Source organism: Tursiops truncatus, chromosome 7, assembly GCF_011762595.2.
Source record: "Tursiops truncatus isolate mTurTru1 chromosome 7, mTurTru1.mat.Y, whole genome shotgun sequence".
NCBI classification, from domain to species: Eukaryota; Metazoa; Chordata; class Mammalia; order Artiodactyla; family Delphinidae; genus Tursiops; species Tursiops truncatus.
The window spans coordinates 44,518,450-44,527,183 of NC_047040.1; the positions used below are offsets into that span (position 1 = coordinate 44,518,450).

General features: G+C 38.4%; 1 long non-coding RNA gene across 1 annotated transcript in view; it reads left to right on the plus strand.

Moving 5' to 3' along the window:
• Positions 1-8,734, plus strand: part of LOC141279159 (uncharacterized) — a 78,872-nt gene extending 70,138 nt beyond the window's left edge. The window contains exons 2-3 of the long non-coding RNA XR_012333031.1: positions 3,270-3,449; positions 5,901-8,734. This is a non-coding gene — a long non-coding RNA (uncharacterized lncRNA). The remainder of the gene's footprint in view (positions 1-3,269; positions 3,450-5,900) is intronic.

The following is an 8,734-nucleotide window of genomic DNA, read 5'->3' on the forward strand; positions in this document are numbered from 1 at the left end:
AAATGACCTTGTGAATGGATGGCTTAATAAAAGAAGAATAATTTTTACATTTTCCTCAAATCTTTTGCCCATAGCATAATTTTTACCTGAAATTCACCCTACTTTCATATCCCAGCCTCTTATGCTTTTAACAAATGCCAAGTCTTTTTCAAGGCCTTTCCTATATTTTTCTACTTTATGTAATTTCCTTCTTTGAACCTCTAGTCGTTATTTGTGTACTTAAAAAATACTTTTATTAATGCTTTATCAGTTACAAAGGCTTTCAGTTTTAAGCAACAGAGACTCTGATAGTGGCTTAAAAAGATAGGGTTTTATTTCTCTCACATGACACAAAATCTGGGAGGAGGTGGCTGAGGGCAATATGTCAGCATCTCAGTGATGTCAGCACCAGCATCACTGTGATTCTCTTATTCTTTCCCATTTGATTCCAAGATGGCTGCCACAGCTCCAGCCATTACTTCAGCTTTCAGTGCAGGAAGGAGGGGAAGGGCAGCTGCTAGCCATATCTGGCTTTCCTTATATTAGAAAAGGAATAATTTCCTAAACACACCCTACAGACTCCTTACATTTCATTGGCCAGAACTGTGTCACATGGCTACATCTCCTTGTAAGGGACTTTGGGAAAGTGAGTCTTTAGCTTTTTTTGTCTTTGTGGTAAAGAATAAGGGGGTTGGGAACCAAGAATAACTGTCATGGATGGTAATCTGTGTTTAGTCACTCTTGTTATCTCTGTATTGCTGATATATATCCTACCTATAGACGTCACTCCACTGTTATTTATTGAGGTAAATTATTTTTGTATAAGAACCATGTACTTTTCAAAAACACTTTAAAGTTTATTAATTTATTTGGGATAAGTTAATCGAAGTTTAGGAAAAATTCATATTATGTTGATTGAAGGTGTTTAATCAATATTAATTGAATATCTATAAAACAAAAAATAGTTCTGGCAATGTTCTAAGGAATCACAAGGAAGACATAGCTTCCTATGAACATTCACATAAATATTCATAAATGTGGTATTCATAAGCGATTTTGATGAAGTACAGGCTATTTTTGCATTTGATCTTGTTAAGTTTCATCCTTTATGTTTCCCTCCTTTGGAAGGCAAAGAAAGAAGAAGCAATAATTAGAGGAGGTAAAGCATTCATCTCTTTTTTCCCTAAATTAATGTATGTGTAACAAAATAAAATTTTAATCCAGCAAAGTGCATTGTAATCAATAAACAATGAACAACATAACAAAACATGTATTCAGTATTTTATTTGTAAATACAAATTTACAAATAGTCTGTATTTTGAAATTATTTATACTTTGGGGGGAATTTATTAATTTTGATGTATGAGACAGAGAGAAGGCAAAGAGAGGTTGATTTTTGTTTTTGTCAATCATACAATTTTAAATATTTTTACAACAGTTATGAAGATCTATATTTAGTCCTTTTCAAATTTCCAACAAAAGTTCCTGTCAACTTTTTTCTTTTCCAGCTAATGTCCTCATGTTATATCCTTTAAATATAGGTGTTTCATTTTCAAAATGATCATTGTTTTATGTTAAATACAGAGCTGGGAAGACAATACTAATATATTTACATGTAAAGGGCCTGTTAGACATAACCATTTTTTGAATCTGTTATTGGTTCCTGCTTTCTGCTTTTTTTGGTTTTCTCTTAACATTTTTCCTCTTTTCAGCACTGAAGACAGGTAGATTTGCACCAGTTGTGAAACTGGACCTCAGTGTGCTATCGTAACAAATGACCCTCAGCGGGATGCCTGGAAATGGCTGAAGTACCAGTAGCCAAGACTGGCCTGTATTTGAGCAGCAGAAGTACAAGGGGTCCTTGAGTGTGTCCTGTTGATGGACCCCCCCTGACTTCTCAGGTGCTAGAAGAACTGAATGAGTTCAGTGATTCCCGAGGACTCAGGTTTCTTTCATTGAGTGTGGATGTCCCCTGGTGATTCTGAGCCACCTAAGTACTAGAATTGACCTATGTCCCCAGGGCTAGTAATGGTCCAGAGATTGAGAATCTCTGGGTAATGGCAAAAGGTTTCTTCAGATTTATCTGAATCTGGATACAATGAACAGAGTTAAAGTCTTATTGACCTTGAACTTAATAGTGAGTGTAAGGGCCTCTACATTATTCCTTTTTATCTAGAAGTCCTTTTGATGAAAATATTTTATTAATTCTGAAAAAGGTAAGAGACCAGAGAAAGGCTTTAAGAATTATTACAGTGAAGCCATCTGGAACTGGGTAAAGTAATAATTCCAAATGAGAGCTACAGATATATTTTTAGTCCTTAAAATGTGTCAAGGTTTTAGAAAAATATTAGGAGTAATTTGCCATTACTGGAAGTGCTTTCAAGATTAAAAGCACTTTGGTAAATACAAAGAATGAGTTCTTTAGTTAATAAAGAGTAATTTGGTACTTTTATATGAAGACTTCAATGCATATTTGATACATTAAACATTCCAACAGGCAGCCTCTTTCCTAGATAACTGAATGGAGAGAAGCTGACTCATGAAAGTTCACAGAACAAGTTGCCAACATAATTTGAATTTCAGTCGGTGACTTATTCCCAATCCAGGTATCTGCCTATGATTGTTCACCTATAAGGTATGCATTTATTAATTAATCAGCCAACATTGATCCAGTAGTGACTGTGTATCAAGCACTGTAGTAGGCGCTGAGTTTCTAAAGATGAGTAATATCTAGTTCTGCCTACAAGAAGTTCATAGACGTTCTGTGTTCACCTGATCATCTTGCAGCCACTCACATGATTATCATGGAAGGGGCAGTGGCCTCCTCAGTTTCACCCTGGCCTTCAGCCTGGGAATTTGTCATGAAATATACCTGAGAAATATGTTTTAGAGCTAGACTTGCTTAGACTATTTGTGTATTGTACATAAAAATACAATTGTGCATGGATATTTGGGTGAGACCATGACTTTTTTTGATGTGAATATATAGAAATGCCCTTTTGGAAGTTTTCAAATATTAAATTATTGGCAGATCAAATATACTATCACCTTTCTTTTAAACTTTCTTTTCTTCTTTTCATTGAAATACAAATGTTCCTCTGCTCTTGAGCCAGTTAGTTCTAAGCCAGTTTGTACTTGCCACTGGTGTGCTCCCCCGGTTGGCTTCCTCTCATAAATTTATTTTATGTTTGCTTCTGACTTTGAAGATCAAAGGTTCTTAGAAAACTTCTTTTCGCTTTTCTGTGTAATAAGTAATCCAGTGATCACCTGTTAACTTCTTTGTCTTCCAGACACAGATTCCTAAATGTTGAGAGTGAAAGAGACCCTAGAAATGGAAACTTCTCAACTTTCATATTCCCTCAGACCCAAATTTATTCCTAAGGATGCATTATGTCTCTTTAGTTTCCATTCACACTGGGCATAAACTTCTCAAAAGAATGAGAGAAACAGCAACAAGGAACAATCCCAAGGTAGTAATTCTTATTGCTCATCAACTTTTCATATTATATGTTGATACTATACTATATTCATAGCCCAATTAATATGGCTTTTAAAGAGATATTTGGAATAGATTGGTAGCTGCTACAGGCAGGGGTGAAGGGAATCAAAATATACAAACTTCCAGTTATAAAATAAGTAAGTCATAATATACAGCATGGTGGCTGTAGTTAATAATACTCTACTGCATATTTAAAAGTTCTGAAGAGAGTAGATCTTAAAAGTTATCACCTCAAGAAAAAAATTCTGTAAGTATATATGGTGATGGATGTTAAATAGATTTATTGTGGTGGTCATTTCACAATATATACAAATATCAAATCATTATGTTGTACACCTGAAACTAGTAAAATGTATGTCAGTTATACCTCAAACCCCATTAAATCCACAGAAAAGTAGTGTTCAAACAAAGATATTTGGGGTGATCTTTACCACTTTGTTTCCTATGAGCAGGGATAATTAAGAGAGATGATTATATAGTTACACATGTCTCTGGAATGTGTTTTGAACTTATATTTTATTGTGAATATTTCTTGCTGAAAATCTGCAACAATTCAGATAAAATAATAAAGCTTTACCATGAAGCTATGACTCCTAACATACAGAAATTGCCCACTTTTCATGACATGGGCTTTTGCTTATTTCCTTGCTTTCTACCTCATGTTCAGGATGACCAACATCTTCACTTGGTCTAAAGAAACATCAGCCTAAGCAGAGATGATTTCCTCCACTCCCATCCAGATGACTTGCTGTTGGTTCCCCCTTCCATGTTTGTTAGGAAGGTTAATTAAAATTTTTACTTTAAATAGTGGTAATTAAAATTTTTTCCCTTAGTTTTTGGTAGGCTGTAAAGAAGACTACTGAGGAAGCAATTAAGCAGCAATATAGTATCATGAAGCTGTGGAAAGAAAAAGTGTGTACTACTATCAAAAATAGGAACAGTTAACATTTATTCATATTCTTTAATCACAAATTTATGCTATATTTGAGTATTCTTCATGTTTGAACAGAGGATTTTGCAACTATATTTCTTTTCCTCAGTATTTATTTATTTTTTTTGCGGTACGCAGGCGTCTCACTGTTGTACCCTCTCCCGTTGTGGAGCACAGGCTCCGGACGCACAGGCTGAGCGGCCATGGCTCACGGGCCCAGACGCTCCGCAGCATGTGGGATCCTCCCAGATCGGGGCACGAACCCGTGTCCCCTGCATCGGCAGGCGGACTCCCAACAACTGAGCCACCAGGGAAGCCCTTTTCCTCAGTATTAAATTTCTTCCATTGAAATTATCTAACCAGTCAACAAACTTTTCTCTATACTGTGCCTGTCTAGACATGGCTCACTTATTCCCGTGAGAAGGCAAATAAATACACTGGACAATTTCATTTGTTTTCACTAAGCAAATGAAATTCTTCCCCTTTATGTCTCTTCAAAGTGTATATCCTTTGAGTTCAGAAAGGAGAACAATCCCCATTGTTTATTTCTTAGATTCTCAACATCATTCGTTTTGAAGATAAGGGGCAGCTAGCCACCCCTGGAATCTATGCTGTGATAACTGATGCTGCTCAGGTGAAGGACCTCTTGTGACTTCATGTTGTTTGTTTATAAGGAATTCTCATGAATGTAAGAAACTGAAGTGTTTGCTTAAAATAGCCCCTTGGACTACTTTAAATTCTCTAAGTGTTTTCTTTATTTAGGCAATATCTAGGTATTGTTCCCTTTAAGAGGGAAAGACAAACAGTGTCTTTTATACAGTTTCAGATCACTTCATATCATACAATAAATATCAATAGTAATAACGAAGCTGAGTATTTGACAGTTTTAAAAATTATGATTAATCATGCATTCATTCTAAAAGTATTTATTGAGGGCTTCCCTGGTGGCGCAGTGGTTGAGAGTCTGCCTGCCAATGCAGGGGACGCGGGTTCGTGCCCCGGTCTGGGAAGATCCCACATGCCGCGGAGCGGCTGGGCCTGCGAGCCATGGCCGCTGGGCCTGTGCGTCCGGAGCCTGTGCTCCACAACGGGAGAGGCCACAACAGTGAGAGGCCCGCGTACCGCAAAAAAAAAAAAAAAAAAAGTATTGAATGTCTTCCATGTGCCCAGACTGCCTCAGTTTGAAGATTCTAAGTATTTCTATGATTGTTAATTAAATAGACTACTGATTATAGTCCATAGTGTAGTCTTTTCTATTTAGGATCCAAAGTAGGCAGGAGATCGGGATTTTTCTGGGCTGAGGGTACAGTCCAGAGCCTTATACGTAGTGTGTGCTCAGTAGATGTTAGTTCTCTATCTGTATCCACCCCTCCACACTTTTCTTCTCCGGAAGTATAAGGGATCAACATCCCAAACCCTGAGTTTGTCATAGTGGATGTAAGCTTCATGGGGGTATAGAGCTTGTCTACTCTATTCACTTCTGTATTTCAGAACCTGGAGAATGCCTGCCATCAAGTAGGAGCTGCCTGAGTGTCCACAGGCAGCAAGGACGGCCCTCCGCAGCGCTGCTCAGGACCTGTGGAAGCAGCTCTCCGCTCCCCTCCGCCCCACCTCAGTGTGAGCACCAGGTCCTCTTCTTTCTTCTCCTAGGTTCTTTGGTTGCCTCAAGGTTTACGGGGTAAAAACTACTCTTTATAGTGAGATTGGCAAGCCATGCCTCACGTTTTTCCTCAGTTTACCTCTTGTTTCATTGCTCTCTGTTTTGATTAATTTATGTTTATTTCTTTAACATTGGTAATATAATGGAATACTCGAGGCCCCATTCCATAGTCTTAGCTCCTAAAAAATCTTCTTCTGACTGGAGTAACAAAATTTAAATGTCTTGTTGGTCAAAGATAAAAGTTAACCATAGGGAATTGTTCTGTGCTTACACTTTGTTGGTGTTTATTTTCAGTTCATCTATTAAAGATCAGGAGGATTATAAAAGAGAAGCAGGCACCTCTAATTTAACTTTCAGTCATACATTCTGTGGAATTACAGTGGTTCCAAGGGATGCATGAAAACTCTTATTACACTGTGTGGTGACTTTTAATTACTTGCAATCCAAATATGTAGTACTTGCAAAAGAAATTCACCCTTACAAAGCTGATATCTTGGGTATACAACACTGCTTCTAACCCAGTAATATAATAGTGTGAGCACAAAATCTGTGCACCCTGAATAGTTAAGCTATTTCATACTATCTGTACTCTGTGGATGCTAGGTAGATGACAGCTTGGAGAATCACTCACCCATAGGTGATCTGAGAAGATATAATAGATTCTGTTTGCATTTCTTTTTTTTTTTTTTTTTTGCGGTACACGGGCCTCTCACTGTTGTGGCCTCTCCCATTGCAGAGCACGGGCTCCGGACGCGCAGGCTCAGCGGCCATGGCTCGCGGGCCCAGCCGCTCCGCGGCATGTGGGATTCTCCCGGACCGGGGCACAAACCCGTGTCCCCTGCATCGGCAGGCGGACTCTCAACCACCGCGCCACCAGGGAAGCCCTGCATTTCTTTTTTGCTATCTTAATTCTCAAGAGAGAACTGAACTGTGTACAGAGTTGCTGAGATTGTGCAGGTACTACCTGTGTGGTGATATGATTGGTGAGAATGTCTATTTCAAGCCAGGTATAAGAAGGTAGAGCATATTAGGGGATCATTACTGGTCAAGCATTTAGTTTCTTAGCGCTCAGGTCTAGAAATTTAGTAAAATGCTCCCCAAGAGATCTAAACCTCAATTTCCTAGTCTGTAAGATGGGTATAATAATCATGCTTACTTCACGGTTTACTGTGAGAATTAAATGAATTAGTATATGTAAAGTGTTTAGAGGAGTGTCAGGTACATAGCAAGTGCTCAGTGTTACCTATTATTATTGTTTATTATTATAAGTAGGTTATATTTGCTAAACTCAAGAGATGCTGGTTTCTACCACTGCTTTAATTTGCAGAGAGGCATATCCTTTCTAGGGAAAAGAATACTCCCTATTACTCCCTCTGTCCAGCACTATGTGATCTGTGATATTAAATTAGTAAATTCTAGATTATGTGGTGAGAATTAAGTGAAAGGAAAGTGAATTGGATGGCTTTAAAGGATTTTTTGAGTAAATGTGGCAAAGGCAAATGATTCTCATATCTACTATTGTGATCTTTCTTGGACTACCAGTCAGGTAGTTCTCTTTTCCTTAGATGGTGCTGACAATCAATCTCTCTTTTCCTTCCTTCCTTCCTTCCTTCCTTCCTTCCCTCCCTCCCTCCTTCCTTCCTTCCTTCCTTCCTTCCCTCCTTCCCGTCTTCCTTCCCTTCTTCCCTCCCTCCCTCCCTCCCTTCCTCCCTTCCTTCCTTCCTTCCTCCCCTGAGCAGGGGCAACTCCTTTCCAAGGAGGGTGTAATCTCCCTCAACAGCCTTTCCACCCCTAAGACAGCCTCAGATGTTTCTAATTAATTATGATTACGTATTGTATTCGCTTGCTAGGATTGCTGCAGCAAAATACCACAAACTGGGTAGCTTAGAACAGCAGAAATTTGTTTGTCTCAGAGTTCTGGAGGTTAGAAGTCTGAAATCAAAATGTCAACAGGGTTGCGGCCTTCTGAAGGCTGTGAAGGAGACTCTGTTCCATGCCTCTGTCCCAGCTTCTGGTGGTTTGCTAGCAATCTTTGGTGTTCCTTGGTTTGTAGATCTCTGCCTTCATCTTCAGGTGGCATTCTTCTTCTTGTGTGTCTATGTCCAAATTTACCCTTTTTATAAGGATACCAGTTATATTGGATTAAGGGCCTACTCTACTCCAGTATGACCTCATCTTAATTACATTTGCAATAACCCTATTCCAAAAAAGGTCACATTTTGAGGTACTGGGGATTAGCACTTCAACATAGGAATTTTGCAGGGGGGGGGTGGTGCGGGGCAGGACGACAGTTCAACCCATAGCAATCATGATCCTCAGATCCCATTTATAAATGCTCACATGCAATGGGACCTGTTCCTTGGGTTTGTGCCTTACTTAAAAACTATATAAAGAAAAATTCACCAACCAAAAATAAACAAATGAACCCACCCGCTGCCAGCCAGGGATTTTAAAGCTCAGTTGACAAGTTGATTGAGATAGATGTCATTTTATAAGCACAGGTTCAGAAATGACATTCTCTTACGTTCTTACAAGGATCTAACACCCAGTACGTTGTAGTGTGAAAAATAAGTTCTAAAAAAAGAATGAGTAAACAGATAAAAGAGAAAAGAACCAAATTTGAAATTTTTCAGATTTTATATAATCTACTTGCTAGGAAACTATA